Raw genomic sequence first — 19615 nt, 5'->3', positions numbered from 1 at the left:
TCTTTGTCTTGTTCCAGTTCTCATAGAGAATACTTTCAACTTTTCCCATTCAGTATTAGGTTGGCTGTGGGTTTGTCATAGGTGGCTTTTATTACATTGAGGTATGTCCCTTGTAGGCCAATTTTGCTGAGAGTTTTAAACCTAAAGGATGCTGGATTTTGTCAAATGCTTTTTCTGCATCTATTGAGATGATCACATGATTTTGGTTTTAAGTTCTGTGTATCACATGTATTGATGTGCATATGTTAAACCATTTCTGCATCCCTGGTATGAAACCCACTTGATCATGGTGGTTTATCTTTTTGATATGTTGTTGGATTCAGTTAGCTAGTATTTTGTTAAGGATTTTAGCATCTATGTTCAGCAAGAATATTGGTCTATAGTTTTCTTTTTGGTGATGTCATTTCTTGGTATTGGTATTAGGGTGATATTGTCTTCATAGAATGAATTAGGGAGGGCTCCCTCTTTCTCTATCTCGTGAAATAGTGTCAAAAGTATTGGTACCAATTCTTCTTGGAATGTCTGGTGGAATTCTGCTGGGAATCCGTCTGATCCTGGACTTTTTTTGTTGGTAATTTTTAAATTATTTCAATCTTGCTGCTTGTTATTGGTCTGTTCAGGATATCTAATTCTTCCTGATTTAAGCTAGGAAAGTTGTATTTTTCCAGGAATGTATCCATCTCTTCTAGGTTTTCTAGTTTATAATGTAATGATCATTTGTAAATGATCAATGAATGATCATTTGTATTTCTGCATATCTCCCGTTTTGTTTCTTAATGAGGTTATTTGGATTTTCTCTCTTCTTTTCTTGGTTAATATTGCTAATGGTCTATCAATTTTATTTATCTTTTTAAAAACAAGCTTTTTGTTTTATTTATCTTTTGTATTTTTTTTGTTTCAATTTCATTAGTTCTGCTCTGATCTTGGTTATTTCCTTCTTCTGCTGGGTTTGGGTTTGGGTTTTCTTGTTTCTCTAGTTCCTTGAGATGTGACCTTGGAATGTCAGTTTGTGCCCTTTCAGTCTCTTTGATGTAGGCATTTAGGGCTATGAACTTTCCTCTTAGCACCACTTTTGCTGTGTCCCAGAGGTTTTGCTAGGTTGTGTCATTATTGTCATTCAGTTTGAATAATTTTTTAATTTCCATATTGACTTCATTTTTGACCCAATGATCATTCAGGAGTAGGTTATTTAATTTCTTATGTGTTTGCATGGTTTTGAAGGTTCCTTTTGGAGTTGATTTCCAGTTTGATTCCACTGTGGTCTGAGAAAGTGCTTAATATAATTTCATTTTTCTTAAATTTATTGAGGCTTGTTTTGTGGCCTATCATATGGTCTATCCTGGAAAAAGTTTCATGTGCTGTTGAATAGAATGTGTATTCTGCAGGTGTTGGTTGAAATGTTCTGTATACATCTGTTAAGTCCATTTGTTCCAAGGTATAGTTTAAATCTGTTGTTTCTTTGTTGGCATTCTGTCTTGATGACCTGTCTAGTGCTGTCAGTGGAGTATTGAAGTCCCCCACTATTATTGTGTGACTGTCTCTCTCATTTCTTAGGTCTGTTAGTAATTGTTGTATAAATTTGGGAGCTCCGGTATTAGGTGCATATATGTTTAGGATTGTGATATTTTCCTGTTGGACAAGGCTTTTTAGCACTATATATAATGTCCCTTTGTGTCTCTTTTAACTGTTGTTGCCTTAAAGTTTGTTTTGTCTGATATAAGAATAGCTACTTCTGCTCACTTTTGGTGCCTAATTGCATGAAATACCTTTCTCCGCCCCTTTACTTTTAAGTTTATGTGAGTCCTTGTGTGTTAGGTGAGTCTCTTGAAGACAGCAGATAGTTGGTTGGTGAATTCTTATCCATTTTGCAGTTCTATATCTTTTAAGTGGAGCATTTAGGCCATTTACGCTCAATGTTAGTATTGGGATGTGAGGTGCCATTGCATTCATTATGCTGTTTGTTGCTTGTGTACCTTAGTTTTTTTGTTTTTGCTTTTTAACTCGTATTTTTGTTTTATAGGTCCTGTGTGATTTATGCTTTAAAGAGGTTCTGTTTTGATATGTTTCCAGGATTTGTTTCAAGATTTAGAGCTCTTTTTAGCAGTTCTTTTCATGCTGGCTTAGTAATGGCAAATTCTGTCAGCATTTGTTTGTCTGAATAATACTGTATCTTTCCTTTACATGTGATACTTAGTTTGGCTGGATACAAAATTCTTGGCTGATAATTGTTTTGTTTCAGGAAGCTGATGATAGGGCCCCAATCCCTTCTAGCTTATAGGGTTTCTGCTGAGAAATCTACTGTTAATCTGATAGGTTTTCCTTTGTAGATTACCAAGTGCTTTTGTCTTACAGCTCTTAAGATTCTTTCCTTCATCTTACCTTTAGATAACCTGATGACAATGTGCCTAGGTGATGATCTTTTTGCAATGAATTTCCCAGGTTTTCTTTGTGCTGCTTGTGCTTAGATGTCTAGGTCTCTAGCAAGGCTGAGAAGTTTTTCTCTATTATTCCCCCAAATATGTTTTCCAAACTTTTAGATTTCTCTTCTTCCTCAGAAACACCAATTATTCTTAAGTTTGGTCATTTAACATAGTCCCAGCCTTCTTGGAGGTTTTGTTCATATTTTCTTATTCTTTTCTCTTTGTCTTTGTTGGATGGGGTTAATTCAAAGACCTTGTCTTCAACCTCTGAATTTCTTTCTTCTACTTGTTCAATTCTATTTCTGAGACTTTCCAAAGCATTTTCATTTCTATGTGTGTCCAGTGTTTCCTGATGTTTTGGTAGTTTTTTCCTTATGCTATCTATTTCCTTGAATATTTCTCCCTTCACTTCTTGTTTTATTTTTGGATTTCCTTGCATTAGGCTTTGCCTTTCTCTGGTGCCTCCCTGATTAGCTTAATAACCAACCTCCTGAATTCTTTTTCAGGTAAATCAGGGATTTCTTCTTGGTTTGGATCCATTGCTAGTGAACTAGTGTGATATTTTGGAGGTGTTAAAGAGCCTTGTTTTGTCAGATTACCAGGGTTGATTTTCTGGTTCCTTCTCATTTGGGTAGGCTCTGTCAGAGGGATGGTCAAGAACTGAAGGCTGCTCAGATTCTTTTGTCCCACAGGGTGTTCCCTTGGTGTAGTACTCTCCCCCTTTCCTGTGAACTGAGCTGCAGTGATTGTTATTTCTCTTCTGGATCTAGCCACCCAGCAAGTCTACTCGGCTCCAGCCTGGTACTAGGGGTTGTCTGTACAAAGTCCTGTGATGTCCTAAACCATGTATGGGTCTCTCAGCCATGGATACCAGCACCTGTTCCAGTGGACGTAGCAGTGGGTATTTGAAATGGACTCTGTGAGCATTCTTAGCTTTGGTAGTTTAATGTTCTATTTTTGTGTTGGTTGGCCTCCTGCCGGGATGTGGCACTTTCCAGAGAACATCAGCTGTGGTAAGTATGGAGAGGAACTGGCGGTGGGTGAGACCCTAGAATTCCCAAGCGTATATGCCCTTTGTCTTCAGCTACCAGGGTAGGTAGGGAAGGACCATCAATTGGGAGCAGGGCTAGGTGTGTCTGAGCTCAGACTCTCCTTGGTCGGTCTTGTTGAGGCTGCTATGGGGAGTGAGGGTGAACTTCCCAGGTCAATGGAGTTGTTTTCCTGGGAGGATTATGCTGCATCTGCTGAGTCATGCAGGCTGTCAGGGAAGTTGGGGAATCCAGCAGTTACAGGCCTCACCCAGCTCCCACACAATCTGAAGGGCTGGTCTCACTGCCACCATGTTTCTGCTAACAGCACCAAGTTTGTTTCTAGGCAGCGGGCAAGCAGAGCTGAGAACTTGCCCTAGGCTACCCACCTCCTAATTGCAAAAACAAACAAACAAACAAAAAAAGGCTTTAGTTCCTCCCCATCCTGTGGAGTCTGCATGCCAGATTCACACCCTCCCCTGAGTTCTGGCCAGGAGGCTCTTGCCCAGTTCAAATTATTACAAAGTTCAGCTGTAGACTTCCTTTTCCTTGTGCCTGTGAGACTGCCCCCCAAATCCCTGTGGTGCCAGGCAGGAATGGCCTGCTTCGGGGTCCAGGAAGCTCCCAGGGCCTCTCCTGCTGCTTCCTCTACCCCTGTATTTTGCTTAGCTCTCCAAATGAACTCAGCTCCAGGTAAAGTCAAAAACTTTCACAAAGTAGACCTTCACTTTCCCCAGTGGGGTGTATATTCAGGGGCAGAGTATCTCCCTTTCTCGCTTCTGCAGTTTGTACACTCACAGTATTTGAGGTGTCTCCCGGGTCCTGCAGGAGCAGTCTGCTTCTATCAGAGGGCCTGTGGGTCCTGTGGGGATTTCTGGTTTATTCCTGCAGCCGTTCTGGAGCTAAAATTCTGATGCAAGCCTCTGCACAGTGCTCTATTCGTCCGAGCTGGAGCTACAATCTAGTCCTGCCTCCTGTCCACCATGATGAACCTCTCTTTTAAAATATCACTTCTGTACCGCCCTGTCTGTTCTTCCTTTCTGGGACTCAATTACAGCCGGTCATTGACTTATGACAGTTCAACTTTCAATTTTTCTACTTTATAATGGGTTTATTGGGCTATTAAATGAATTTTGAACTCACAGTATTTTTGACTTAGGATGTTTGTTGGGCCCTAACTCCATAATAAATTGAGGTGCTTCTGTGCATGTGTGTTGAAACTTATGCCCCTTTTCCATGCTTATGCATATGGTCTTGTGCTTTTATCTCTTACTCCACACATCTACTTCCCACTGTGTACCTGTGTATCTGCATGTCTGTAAGTCTGCTTCAAACTGTATATTTTCTTCTCAACTTATCTTTCACTTTGTTTTTTCTCTTTTCTTGATTGCCCAGTCGGCTCTTAACCATATGCACTGAGTTCTTATTTTTAGTTCGTCTATTTTTCAGTTCTAGACCGGACTTATTTTTATGTTTCTCAATTCCCTGCCAAAATTCTTTAACGTCTACATATTAAATATAATTATTTTAGACTCCAGTCATGCATCACTTAATGACGGAGACACATTCTAAGAAATGCATTGTTAGGCAACTTCCCCATTGTGCAAACATCACAGAGTAAATTTACACAAACCTAGATGGCATAGCCTATTACACACCTACGCTATATGGTATAACCTATTGTTCCTAGGCTACAAACCTGCACAGTGTTGTTTGCATCCAATAGTACTGAACATTAAATGCATTTATTACAGAGATCTTCCAAACAGGCTTTGTGTGAGCAACAAGGCCGTTTTATTTCTTGCTTGGGTGCAAGTGGGCCAAATCCGAGAAAGGACAGGCGAAGCAGGTAAGGTGGGAATTAGCTTTATAGGTTGGGGTAGTTTTTTGGAGGTGGGGGTGTTGCAGAGTAAGATCAGTTACAGTGGTGGGGGGTAGGGGCAAGGAGTATACATGACCACAAGTTCAGTTAAGGTGGTGGGTGGGGGTGAGGCAGAAGAGCAATTAAGATAACAGGATGGGTGAGAGGTATTCACATTACCATAAGAACAGTTAAGATGGCAGGGTTGGGTGAGAGGTATTCACATTATCATAAGAACAGTTAAGATGGCAGGGTTGGGTAAGGGGCTTGTCTGGGGAAGCTCTGCTGGGCGATCAGGGACAATGGTGAATGCAGGTGGGGGTGGGAGACGATCAGCCAAGGCAAGCAGGACTTCAGACTTTCAGGCTCCAGGCTTGCATATAGAGACCTGACACACAGCATGTTACTGCACTCAATTCTGTGGTAATTGTAGCACAATACTAAGTATTTGTGAATGCAATCCTATATAAATATAGAAAAGGTAACTTGTTGCACTAGAACATTATGACAGCATCACCGTCACTAGGCAATAGGAACTTTTCAGCTCCATTTTAATCTTATGTGACTGCTAGTCAATTTAATTGAGTCTTAGATATTACATATTAAGATTTTGAGATATAATTTTTGGCAATGGGTGATTTTTTTTTTCCTGAGAAAGTGCAGTTTGCTTATTTTAGGCAACTGGGGTGGGGACATTAGTAATCTAAGACCACATTAAGCCAATCAGGTATTTAAGTAATGTGAAGCTGGACTTAATTCCCTACTATGGCTGCTTTATTTTTAGTTTACTCCGACTCTTGGGATATAGCCCTTCAAGTTCCCAGCCAAAAGCCTGGGGTGTTGGCTGAGGTTTGTTTCTCATTGAGGGCCCTGAATTTTCATTTCTGTCTGCCCATACCTGTAAGACTTGTTGAAAGGTCTGTTCAGCGTCTCAGCCACTGCCTTTGTCACTGGCAGTATTCCCAACGGGGAAAGTGACTGCAAATGCTAGTGTGTCTCTCGTCTCCAATCCTCTCCCACTTCATAGCCTCAAATTCCTCACTGCCTTTATACTCTCTGATGTCATCAAGCAGTTATCTTTCTTATATTTTGCCATGTTTCCTAGTTATTCCAATATCAGTATTGGTGTAAAACAATCTACTCCACCATTTCCAGGAGCAAAACTCCCCAGGGCAGTCTGAATTTATTTACTGTGCTATCACTGATAAACACTTAGTTCAATGCTGGAATAAGCAAACAGTAGTAGTTTTATGTATGAAAATTTTATCAAATAATTCAAAACTGATTTATATATGTCAGCATTTTATAACTAATTTTGAAATAAAATATTATTACTAAACTCACACATTGAAAAAAGTGTTTGTAAATATTACCCATTTAATGTCCAGAGGGCATCTGGTTTTGCCAATTAAATAAAGGGCTGCTGACTTCCAAAACAGAAGTCATGCATTAGACAGTTAAGGTGACAGATGTTGACATCAGCTTTGTAGTGTTACAGTTTATGCAGATGAGTTTGGTAGAGGATGTGTAATTCCACTACTGTCTGATTTAATACATATTTGCAGTAAAGGAATTTTTTCACTTCGTGAACACAGATTATCTGCCATTGTTTACATTTTAATAGTCATACTAGAAAATCCAGTTAACTTTGTTATTCATCTACTTCCTGACTAATTTGTTTTAAATAACTCCAAACGCTGTCAGTACTAAGAAGTGACTCCCATGTTGGGAGTGTAACATTTTTCCAGCTCTCTACCTTTGTGCACAGTCGCATGCGTGTTCGTAACAGAGACCTCTGAAACCTACCTCAGTTTTTCACCACTTTGTCTCTCCCTCCCCTGAGGCTAAAGCATACCTGCCAGACCTTTGCACATGAAGATGGTAAAATAGTTAAAGTTTCACAACAACCCTGCATATCTAGCAAGAGTTGTTTGTGTGAAATATAGGTTCTTCCGCATTTACACTGGGCCAAAAATTGCACGCAAAGAGCAACTCTGATGGGGATGTGAGACCACATGCAGGTCACTGGATCCAAACCAGAGATATTGGTTGAAGGTCATCTAGCTGTTTAATTTTGGTTAAGGTGAATGAGGTTTGTTTTTAATAATGTTCTTCTAAAATGGAAACGGGACTCTTAAGAGTATCCAAACAGGCCTGTTGATGCTAGCATTTGTGATTCCCCCCAGGCTCCAGCAGACGTGGTTCACTGGTTGGAATGGGAGCTCTGTCCCTTGTCACTCTCTGTCCGCAGGCAGAGTGGCGTAGTCTCCCCAGTGGCTGGAGAGAGGGTGTGGAAAGAGCAGGGCCTGCTCAGGAGCAGAGAGGCCAGCTCTTGCATGTAGCACTGTAGCGATGTCACAGAGATGCAGTCACTGGAGCTGCTTATGTAACCAACAGTATGTGTGGCCTGAGGCATAGATTAAGCCATTTAAGAAAATAAGTCTGAAAAAATAACTGATTGTTCTCTGCTTTAATTGATTTGTTCCGTGATTGCAGGCCATGATGGAAAGTGAGCACAGAGGCGCCCCCTAACGGCTTTGCCCAATAGGAAGCCCCTCATAGCCAGGGCAGTTTCCATGCTGTTAGTTGAAGCCACCCCCTGCCCCACCCAGTTAGGATACAGGTGCAGAGGCCACCAAGGAGAATCAGCCATCCATCTACCCCAGAGGGCCCAGGGTCATGTTTCGGATGAGAGCAACTCAGGTGCCAAATGCCAGTGGCCCCATGTGTCCGGATGTGTGGCCACAGTCCCCAGCGCACCCTTGTGTGTCCAAAGCATCCCCCACATTCCTCTGATGCAGGGTCCTTGATATCTGTGGCTGTGATAGAGGGAGCCAGAATGATGGAAGACCTCAAGCTGTGCACACACAACCCAACACACACCTGCCACACAACATGTCTACCACCCATTCCCCCCGCACACCCACACGCACCCATTCCTCACAGCACAGAGAAAGTTCTAACTCCCACCCAAAATGCAAATTCTCTCATCAAAAGCAAACTAAAATCAAATATAAAAGCAAAGAAACAGACAGCTGTGGAAAGCCCTACTTTGTCCTGGCTTGGCCATGTGTCCTAGCTGCACTGCACCCAGAACAGGGACTTTGTTCCATCCGGCACCTCCCTGGCTGCTCTGCTCATCACACCTCTTGCTTGCAGAAGCTTCTGGCTCCCTGGTGGCTCACTTAGACCCAGAGTCTCAGGCAAGACCTCCTTTCCAGTCCAACCTCCAGCCTGGACCCCAGAGCACAGAGGTGAAGGGCACAGCTTTGCCACAGGCCCTGAGCACAGTTGCGCATCTTGTTGAGCTTCACGCCTGACCCTGTCCTAGAAGTCCTCCCCTGGGCTCCTGAGTGGGAGTGACAGGTTGTCATTGTCCTCTGACCCACTTCTCTCTGGCTATATGCATGAGCCAGTTACTAACTCATTGCACTTTACGTAAAGACGCTGCTCTAGCAACTATTTGCAAGTATTTTTGTGAAGCAGCTGAATATAGTTTTCAAGTGAAATCTTAGGGCATGCCCACATATCAAATAGGTGGAACTGCCCTGGCTAAATCCAAGCAGAGACCCTGAGCCTCCTCTGCCCTAGGGTCAGCGTCACCACCACAGAACTCCCAGGCTCTCCTGGACCAGGCTTCCTTGGCCATCACCACAAGATAAACCTCCAAGACCACTCAGCCGATCTCAGCCTTGGCCATGGAGGCTGGAAACACGCTGCTCTTCCTGACTGAAAGCTGGAAAGTGTCCACTGCTTTTACTCACAGCCACAGCCCATCATCAGGAATCCTGCTGGCTCCCCGAAGCCCAGCGGCCCTTCTATGGGGTCCACAGCCCAGGCTCCATGCCCCTGGCCTTGCCCACTGCTTTCTACTTTGTAGACAGCAGCCAGGGAAAAATGTAAAACAGAAGCCATTCAGTTTCTCCAAAATAAAGAAGGCTGGGCAAGGTGGGGGCACTGCTGGAAGCTGGCTGGGGTTACACTGAGGACCTAGGGGAAGACAGTCCTGCAGAGGAAAACTAGAGGGCTTGCAGGGCCTGACATCCAGCCAAGGGGATCAGGTGATATGAGCATACACACAGACCGTGTATCCCAGAACAGGATGGAGTCCAGAGAGAGGCCTGCACCGAGGGCAAGGGAAAGAAAGGAAAGTCTTTTCAACAAAGGTACTGAAACAGCTGTAAAATGGTATGTTTAAAAAAAAAAAAAAGGACCTTGATGCTCTGCCTCCGGCCATGCATGCAAATTACTTCAAGGCAAGTTGTAGGCCTAAAAGTAAAAACAAAACCTAGAAAGCTTCTAGAAGAAGGCATGGAGAGAATATCCTCAGAACCTGGAGTTGGCAGACATGTTTTACAGAGGCCAGAAAAGGACTGTGAAAAGGAAAACAAATGATGAATTGAATTTCACCAAAGCAAAAAATTTCAGTTCATCAAAAGACACTTAAAATAAATAGGCTGGGCACGATGGCTCACACCTGTAATCCCAGCACTCTGGGAGGCCAAAGCTGGCAGATTGCTTGAGCTCAGGAGTTTGAGATCAGCCTGGGCAACATGGCAAAACCCTGTCTCTACCAAAAAAATACAAATATTATCGGGTATTATAGCACATGCCTGTGGTCCCAACTACTTGGGAGACTGAGACAGGAGGATTGCTTGAGCCCGGGAAGCAGAGGTTGCAGTGAGCCAAGATAATGCCACTACACTCCAGCCTGGGCAACAAAGCAAAACTGTGTCTTAAAATTAAATAAAATAAAATGAAATAAATACGTAAGCCACAAACTGGGAAATAATATTCATAAAACATGTATCTGATAGAGTACTCGTATCTAGAATGAATAAATTACAACCACAAGTTAATTATAAAAATACAAACAATAAAAAAGTGAGCAAAAGACTTAAAAACAGAAAAGAAGAAGAAGATACATGAATTACCAGTAAGCACATGAGAAAAATTTCATATTAGTCATCAGGCAAATAGAAATTAGAACCACAGCCTTTCCGCGCTACCTGCCGAGGGCTCCAAATGGCATTGTTCTGGATTCCCGTCGTAACTTAAAGGGAAACTTTCACAATGTCCGGAGCCCTTGATGTTCTGCAAATGAAGGAGGAGGATGTCCTTAAGTTCCTGGCAGCAGGAACCCATTTAGGTGGCACCAACCTTGACTTCCAGATGGAGCAGTATATCTATAAAAGGAAAAGTGATGGCATCTACATCATAAATCTGAAGAGGACCTGGGAGAAGCTTCTCCTGGCAGCTCGTGCCATTGTTGCCATTGAAAACCCTGCTGATGTCAGCGTTAGATCCTCCAGGAATACTGGCCAGAGGGCCGTGCTGAAGTTTGCTGCTGCCACTGGAACCACTCCAATTGCTGGCCGCTTTACTCCTGGAACCTTCACCAACAGATCCAGGCAGCCTTCCGGGAGCCACGGCTGCTTGTGGTTACTGACCCAAGGGCTGACCACCAGCCTCTCACGGAGGCGTCTTATGTTAACCTACCTACCATTGCTCTATGTAACACAGATTCTCCTCTGCGCTATGTGGACATTGCCATCCCATGCAACAACAAGGGAGCTCACTCAGTGGTTTGATGTGGTGGATGCTGGCTCAGGAAGTTTTGTGCATGCGTGGCACCATTTCCCGTGAACACCTGTGGGGGGTCATGCCTGATCTCTACTTCTACAGAGATCCTGAAGAGATTGAAAAAGAAGAGCAGACTGCTGCTGAAAAGGCTGTGACCAAGGAGGAATTTCAGGGCGAATGGACTGCTCCAGCTCCTGAGTTCACTGCTACTCAGCCTAAGGTTGCAGACTGGTCTGAAGGCGTGCAGGTGCCCTCTGTGCCTATCCAGCAGTTCCCTACTGAAGACTGGAGCGCCCAGCCTGCCACAGAAGACTGGTCTGCAGCTCCCACTGCTCAGGCCACTGAATGCGTAGGAGCAACCACTGAATGGTCTTAAGCTGTTCTTGTGTGGGCTCTTAAACAACATATAAGATTCATGGAAAAGAAACATCGAGTTTCTAAAAAAAAAAAAAAAAAAAAGAAAGAAATTAGAACCACAATGAGATATCACTGCACACCCACCAAAAAAAAAAAATTAAGAATGCTGACAATACCAAGCATTAGAAGAATGTGGAAAAATAGAACTTTCAAATGTTACAAAGGCAAAATAATAAAACCACGGTGGGAAACAGTTTGGTGGCTTCTTACAAAATTAAAAATACATTTAAGCCTTTGACCCAGCAATTCTACTCTTGGATATTTACTAAAGAGAAATGAAAATATATGTCCACAAAAAGACTTTTACTGAAATGTTCACAGCAGCTTTACTTATAATCACACAAACCTAGAAGCAGTGTGAATATCCCTTAGCAAGTGAGTAGATGAATTCACTGCAGTGCATCCAACAGTCAATAGTACTCAACAGTAAAAAGAAGCGAACTACTTACTGATGCACACTGCAACACAGATGAATCCCAGAGACCTTATTCTGAGCAAATGAGGAGAGACACGAAAGACACTTATTGCATGATTCCATTTATATGGAGCTCAAGAGCACAGGGGCTGTGTAGAAGACAACATATCCCTCAAGATTCCTGTTCCCCGACATTCAGCCAAACACTGCTCTGAGTACCACTGTGAAGGGACTGCAGATGGAATTCAGGTTGCTAATCAGGTGACTTTAAAATAGATCATCCTGGATTATCTGGATGGGCCCAAGGTAATATCAAGGGCTTTTAGAAGCCAAAGAAGAACACAGAGGGCCCTGAGAGAACAGGAAGAAGAGGTCACTGAGGTTTGAAGTATGAAGGTGACGCCATCGGTCATTGCTGGCTTGGGGATGGAGAAAGGGGCCACAAGCCAAGGAACACAGGTGGCCTCTGGACATGGACAGTGACCTCCAGCTGACAACCTGCAAGGAAACAGGGACTCAGTGCTACAGCCAGCCGCCTGGAATGGGGGTCCTGCCACACCTGAATGAGCCTGGAAGCTGATTCTCTTTCAAGCCTCCAAGAGGGACTGCGGCCCTGCTGACACCCCTTCAGCCTTGTAAGACTCAGAGCAGAGAAACAGCTGACATCCACCCTACAAACTGTGATATAGCAAACTTGTGCTGTTTTAAGCTACTACCTGTGTGATACTTTGTAGGAAATGATGCCAGAGGGACTGACTGGGAGGGGCATGGGGCCATCTGATGTGATTAACATGGCATAGCCATGATCTCCTTGATCTGCTTGACCATGCTAGTGGTTACATGGATGTGCGCACTTGAAGAAAAGTTCACCCAGCTGGGCACAGCTCTGGGCATTCATTACCATATACAAATTATCCAGCCATAAAACAGAATAAAATCCAGCCATAAAACAGAATTTGCAGCAGTATGTATGGAACTGGAGGTAACTGTGTTAAGTGAAACAAGGCAAGCACAGAAAGACAAATTTTAAAACTTGTAATTAAATGAAAGACTGTGGGAGCATTTCTGCAGCTAAGAATCTGCCAGTGGTCTTGTCTCTCCCAAGATAAAATCTTGCGCCCTTACCATGGCCCCACCCTGCCCACTCCAGGCACAGTCTTCCCTGTCCCACTCACCGATAGGCTCTACAGCCACACAGGCCCACGGCACAGATTGACCTTGCTGTTCTAATGACCAAGAATGCTGCCCTCCAAGTAGCCACTGCACTCCCTTCCTCTTTTCTTCAATGTCTGTCCTGAAGTCATCTTATTAGGGAACTATTTGGTGCCTGAATATTAAAACAGCACATAGTAGGTGCCCCCTGAATCTCTGGTGAATGCTTGACCATGGCTCCTGGGTGGACACAGTCTCCTTGAGGGATGCAGGTCCTTGGGGGATGCAGTCTCCGGGGAGGATGAGTCCTCCTGGGTGGACAGGGCCTCACACAGCACAGTGGGTTCTGTACCTGCACCCAGCCCTGTCACCACCCTCACCTGCTTCTCCTGGGTACTCTGCCTTCTCCACAGGCAACTTGGGAAGGGGGGCACAGGTGCTGTTCACCCAAATCCTGATCCCTCCGTGAGTGGGCCCTCCTTATTTTGTAGACATAGAGATCCACCAGGATTTCATCGAATCTAAACAAGCAGGAAATATCCTAGGACAAGCAGCCTTTCTCTGGCATTTGTGTGGGCTGGTTGGCCACCCACGCCAGCTGTCTAACTGAGCTCTGAGCTTGATGACCTCCTTGGAGAGGCCAGTCCTCCTCAGGGCCCCCTGGCTCCCCAGGGAAGGACCTGGCCAGGGTGTGCGACCTGGACCCTGGTGGCTTGCAGCAGGCTCCACTGCTAACCCTGGGGTACACAGACACCGTGGGAAGGAAGCTAGTGGACTTCCTGGTAAAGTAAGATGGAAAGAGCTAGAAGGCTTTCTTTAGAAGTGACAAATTAAGCTCCTCCTGGAAGCCAGATTGGAAAACACCCAAGAGACATGAAGTGATTTATTTCTCATATCTTAGGGATTTAGTTTGATTTCAGTTTTAAAAAGGTGCCTCGGGAATTTTAACTGAAAGGAATGGATTTCTTTCTTAAGTACCGTGCAGATCTCAGAACCAGGGTACAAAATCCCTGGTAAATCCCACATGAGAAGGCTGCTGCCAGTCTCAGCAAAGCATGCTTTAATTTTCAGGACTGATTTCATTTTGACAGTCAGCTTCACTGTCTTTGAATTTTTATGAAAATCAGTATTTCTATTCTTTTTTAAGAACCATTTTAGGATTAAAGGCCGGGAGACCTAACTTTGGGGAAAGAAGTTAATGTTGTTGCTGATTTCAGTAAGTAGCTTTTTAGGCTGTCTGAAAAGATGATGGGGCTCAGGGAGAAGATGGCCTTGCAGGTTAACTCTGGCTTTCTGCAATGTGACATTTTATTCCCACAGGGCCCCACCTGCACTGAGGCAATAGTAGAAACAGTGTTGCTTACACATGGGGGAATAGTAGAGACTGGGGCTGTGTAGAAACTAATACTGCCACTGAATTCATTTATTTCTCTTTAAAATCAAGTTAAATTTTTAAAAAAAATTTATCTGACACTTAGAAATGAAATTATATATTTTCTAAAAGTCCCCCCGAGGGACTGTCATGTTGGTCCTCTCTGGTCCTGCCCTACAGCGCAGCCCTGCTGACCTTCTTTTATATACATGAGCCAGAGGTGGCCTCCATGTCCCCACCCCTAGGCTGGTGGTTTCTTCACTGCAGACCCATTTGCTGAAAGCCTGCCAGCCCCAAACTCAAGTTTTCACATATCCAATTGTTTTAAACATAGACCAATTATAAGCAGAGTTTTTGCCACAGAGAGCCTGCCAGCTTTGCATCCCGCGTGAAACCTCCCCAGCATCCACTGCCCACTAGTAAGATAAGCCTTGCGCTTGTAAAGCCCCAAGCCACTGCTGCCCTCAGAGCTCTCTGACCCCAAGACCCTGCTTCTGAGTGACATCACTTGGACACGTGTCTCAGCCTAGGCTCTCTGGTGAAACAGAACCAATAGATGTATGTTCTGTGTGCAGTCGTGTCCCACATCACAACTTTTCAGTGAGTGATGAGCTGCCCATTCAATGCTGGTCCCAAAAGATAACAGTGGAGCTGAAAAATTCCTGTCACCAAATGACATTGTAGCTGTCACATATTTGTGGGGATGCTGCAAATAAATCTACTGTGCTGCCATTTGTATAAAAGTTCTAGCACATACAACTGTGTTCAGTACATAATACTTGATAACAAATGACTGTATAATGGGTTTACCTATTCACTATACTATTTTTATCATCATTTTAGAGTGTATGCCTTCTACTTAGATATTTTTTAAAGGTAATGCAAAACGGCCTCGAGCAGGCCCTTCAGGAGGTGTTCCAGAAGAAGGCCTTGTTATCATAAGAGATGACAGCTCCATGCACGTCCTGCCCCTGAAGACCTAATGGTGGGACAGGATGCAGAGGTGGAAGACAGTGATACAAATCACCCTGACACTGTGTGGGCCTAGGCTAAGAACAAATGTTAAATTGTTTTTTAAAAAGATTATAGAATAAGAATATAAAGAAAGAGAATATTTTTGTGCTGTTGTGCAATATGTTTGCATTTTAGTCTAAGTGTTGTTACAAAAAAGTCAAAAAGTTTTAAAAACTTATAAAGTTATAGTAAGCCAAGTTTATTATTGAGAAAGAAAAAATTAAATAAATTAGTATAGCCTAAGCGTACAGTGTTTCTAAAGTCCGTGGTAGTGTACAGTAATGTCCCAGCCTTCACATTCACTCACCACTCACTCACTCACTCACTCGCCCAGACTAACTCCCAGTCCTGCCAGCTCCATTCATGGTAAGTGCCCTATGCACGTGTACCATTTTTTATTTTTTATACCGTATTTTTACCATACTTTTTTCATTTTTAAACATGTTTAGATGCACAAATACTTACCATTGTGTTACCGTTGCCTACAGTATTCAGCACAGTCACATGCTGTGCAGGTTTGTAGCCTAGGAGCAGTATGCTGTACCACAGAGCCTGGGGGTGTAGTAGGCTCTGCCATCTAGGTTGGTGTAAAGGCACTTGGTGATGTTAGTGCAATGGTGAAATCGCCTATTGATACATTTCTCAGCAGGTATTTCCATTGTTAAGTGGCACATTACACATATGGATATGTGTAATATGCATACATATCCATACATGTTTGTATCTGTGTGTATGCATGTACATGTATATTACAGAGAGAGCTGGGGAGAGAGACGGACCTATAATAAGGAATTGACCCATGAGATTTTGGAGGCTGAGAAGTCTCACAACCTGCAGTCAGCATGCTGGCAAACCAGAAGAGCTGAGGGTGTAAGTTCCAGTGGAACTAGTGGTTATATAAGTTTACCTTTATGTGATATCCTGTGTCCCTCTTCCTTTAGACAATATCAGTTTATTCCCTATATGCCTCAATAAAACAAGCTTCTATCTTCTTCCTTCATCCTCCCCTTTCTCTTCTACTATCTAATTTAACCAATATTATATCTTTTGTCTGTTCTTATTGTTTGCTCTTCTAATATTAAATATGCTTACATATACATATTTGACCTGTCAACTCTAGTTTTGTTTTGTTTTGTTTTGTTTTGTTTTGTTTTGTTGTTTTTGAGACAGAGTCTCACTTTGTCACCCAGGCTGGAATGCAATGGTGCAATCTCAGCTCACTGCAACCTCTGCCTCCCACATTCAAGAAATTCTTGTGCCTCAGCCTCCTGAGCAGCTGGGACTACAGGCGCGTGCCACCATGCCCAGCTAATTTTTGTATTTTTAGTAGAGACCAGGTTTTGCCATGTTGGCCAGCCTAGTCTCAAACTCCTGACCTCAAGTGATCTGACTGCTTTGGCCTCCCAAAGTACTGTGATTACAGGTGGGAACCACTGCACCTGGCCTGACTTGTCAACTGTAAACATTATTTTTGCACTCTTATGTATTACAGCTGGGACATTGCAAATTTATTCTGCTTTCTAAATTCTACCATTTTTGTTGATTGTATCATTTTCATGTTGAGAGAATATTGATATTCTTCTTCATCACTTGTATCTCTGTCTTCACTTTTCCTTAGATGTGCAGTTAAATAAACTTACTGCTGCCTGACTGCTCCTTTGCCAAACTCTTATTCATCTCTTGATTGGCTGGAGTTCATCCTCTAGTAGTTTTCTCAAAGAGTGTCCATTTGAGAAATGTTTTCTGAACTATTCATGTTTAAAATGGTTTGTCTACAGCCTTTATACAGAAAAGAGTAGCCTGGATGGGCATAAACCGTTCTTAGCTCATATTCCTTTCTTTCCTTCAGTATCTTGTAGATGTGGCCCTATTGTCTTTTTGGCCTTGAATGTTGCTGCCAAGAAGTATGTTGTCAACCTGATTTTCTTTCTTTTTTGCTTATAGATTTTAAAAATTGGATAGTTTTAAAAGGATATATGTTGGTATTGACTAATAGTATAACAGTTTCCTTATATACAGTATGCACTTTAAATATGTAAAATCAAATATTTCAAGAAGTTTGCTTTTTTAATTAAAGTTTTTAAAATTTGTTTTCCTCTTCCATTATTTTCGATTTCTTATTGGGGGCTCCAATTATGAGTATGTTGGATTTCATTTACCTGTATTCTATATCTAACATTTTTATTTAACTCTATGTTTCTTTATTTCTGTTTTATTGTGTCTACTTTATTTTTTATTTTTATCATTCTTACTATGCTATCGTACCATTTTCTTTTTTCTTCCTTATAATTTAACTTCATTTCTAAAACAGTTTGACTCCTTTTTCCTCAAGTTTAGTCAGTTTCTGTTTCACATCCTCCTGTGACTTCATGTATATCTTGTTTATAGTCTTTCTTCAGTGCTATGACACTTTTGTACTAAATTAAAGCAGCACATCACATCACAGCAGTAAACTGTACTAGAGGTTGTAGTTCTTACCATGAAACCCATGCCTGCCAGTAATCCGATAACTTGGTGTTTGGTGATAATCAGAAATTCAGGCGTCCTGGAAGAAAAGCTTCAAAGGCAACTTCCTCTATCTTTGAATTCTTTTAGTTAAGGTCTTCTTCCACACAACTATACTGTCTTGCTGCTTGGAGGAACTATTCCTGGAAGAAGGAATAGAGTAAGCAAATACAGAAAGATAGAACAACAGGAACATATTTTGAAGATCTGTTCGGAAAAAAATGAATATTTTTAGCTGTGTGTATTGCTATCCAAAATAAATTAGAATTCTGAGCATATAGAATTAGATGAGGAGAATAGAAATTGGATAGTCAGCTAATATCTGCCGTAGTCAAATATTTGGCTTTAAAACTTAGGATGTAAGTTGTAACTAGAATTAAGCTTATTCTCTTAGAGATGGACTTAATCTTCAAAGGAGGGTGTAAATTAAGAGAAAAGAAGAACAAGAAGAAAAATAGAGGGAATCCATGTGTTTTAAGGGCAGGAAGAGGCAAAGGAACCAGTGAAGGGACCATAGAGTATCCCAGGATACAGGAGAAGAGGAGCTATGAAAATGTCCATGTTAAAGTCAGATCTCTAGTGCCCTCCCATGGACTTTATGGCCTTAGTGTGCTTGGGAGATGGCATTAGTAACTGTTGAATGAGGACCTCACAGAGTATAGGTAAGTCTGTAGAGAAGAGAGTAGAACCCAGCAGTTGAACGCACTGGCAAGGTGGAGATGGAGAGTGGGGATCCAGGTGAATAGGGCAAGCCCTGGTTATGAAGGGTCATGGTGGGTGGGCAAGGTAGAGCAGGAGGTGTGTCAGCAACCAGGAGCTGTCATGCCCAAAGCTGGGTCAGGTTCAAGGGAACAGTAACACCAAAAGCTTAGATTTGAATCAAGGCAGATCTATATTTGAATCTCAGCTCCATCACTTACTATCCATCACTTACTCAGAGTTTAACTCTGAGTGCTAGAAGTTAAACATAAAACAAAAACCTATAATTAATGAGAATGATGGTAACTACCATGTATTAAGTACTTTCCATAAAGGAAGAACTTTACAAACACTATCTCCTTTTCTCATTTAACCCTCCTAAGAATTCTCATTAGATGGATTATGTTATCCTGATTGTACAGGAAGGAATGTAAGGCCTTGTGTAATGAAATGATATATTTACCATCAGAGAATTCGTAAGAAGGGCTCAAAACCAAATTCTAGAACCTGTGTTCTTGACTGTTTTTCTGAGTATCCTGGCATCAGGGACATGTAGCCTGTGGCTGCCCCAGTCTTCCAGCCTCAGGTTTCATCGTGGGCCTCTGCACCTTTTCTTCTCATCCTTACTTGATATCACATCTGTTGGAGTTCCCAGTAACTTAAAATTGAAAAGATGAGATAGGAGCTTGTTTTTATTTTCTCCTTAAAATTAAGGCTACGCTTTTAATTATTCGATTTCTTTTTAAATTTTTTTAATTTTTAATTCTATGGATACATCATAATTGTACATATTGATGGGGCAGATGTGATATTTTGATACAAACGCACAGTGTGTAATGATCAAATCTGGCTCATTGGGATATCCATCAACTCAAACATGTATCATTTCTTTATGTTGGGAGCATTCCATATCTATGCTTCCAGTTATTTTGAGATATGCAGTCAATTATTGTTAACTATAGTTGCCCAATTGGGCTATAGAATGATGCCTAAGTTAATCGAATGCAGTGTATGACACTCCTTCCTGCTGTCACAAGCCCACCGACTCTCAGAGTCAGGAATCAGAGTGCCCATGCTGCTTCCAACTCCCCAGTGTATCTGCACCTTGTGCTGTGAAGTGCCAGTCCAGCACCCGGTGTTGGAGTGGGA

At 42.4% G+C, this 19615-nt stretch overlaps 1 protein-coding gene and 1 pseudogene across 1 annotated transcript in view; both read left to right on the top strand.

The window, feature by feature from the left end:
• The window catches only part of OTUD7A (OTU deubiquitinase 7A), a 285170-nt gene that overhangs the window by 193308 nt on the left and 72247 nt on the right, over nucleotides 1-19615 (top strand). The window lies entirely within an intron of this gene.
• LOC105730953 (small ribosomal subunit protein uS2-like) lies at nucleotides 10321-11283 on the top strand (annotated as a pseudogene).

Source organism: Aotus nancymaae, unplaced genomic scaffold, assembly GCF_030222135.1.
Source record: "Aotus nancymaae isolate 86718 unplaced genomic scaffold, 86718_ANA_hifiasm-v0.15.2.pri h1tg000014l, whole genome shotgun sequence".
Classification (NCBI taxonomy): Eukaryota; Metazoa; Chordata; class Mammalia; order Primates; family Aotidae; genus Aotus; species Aotus nancymaae.
This window is presented reverse-complemented; position numbering and strand designations above follow the sequence as displayed.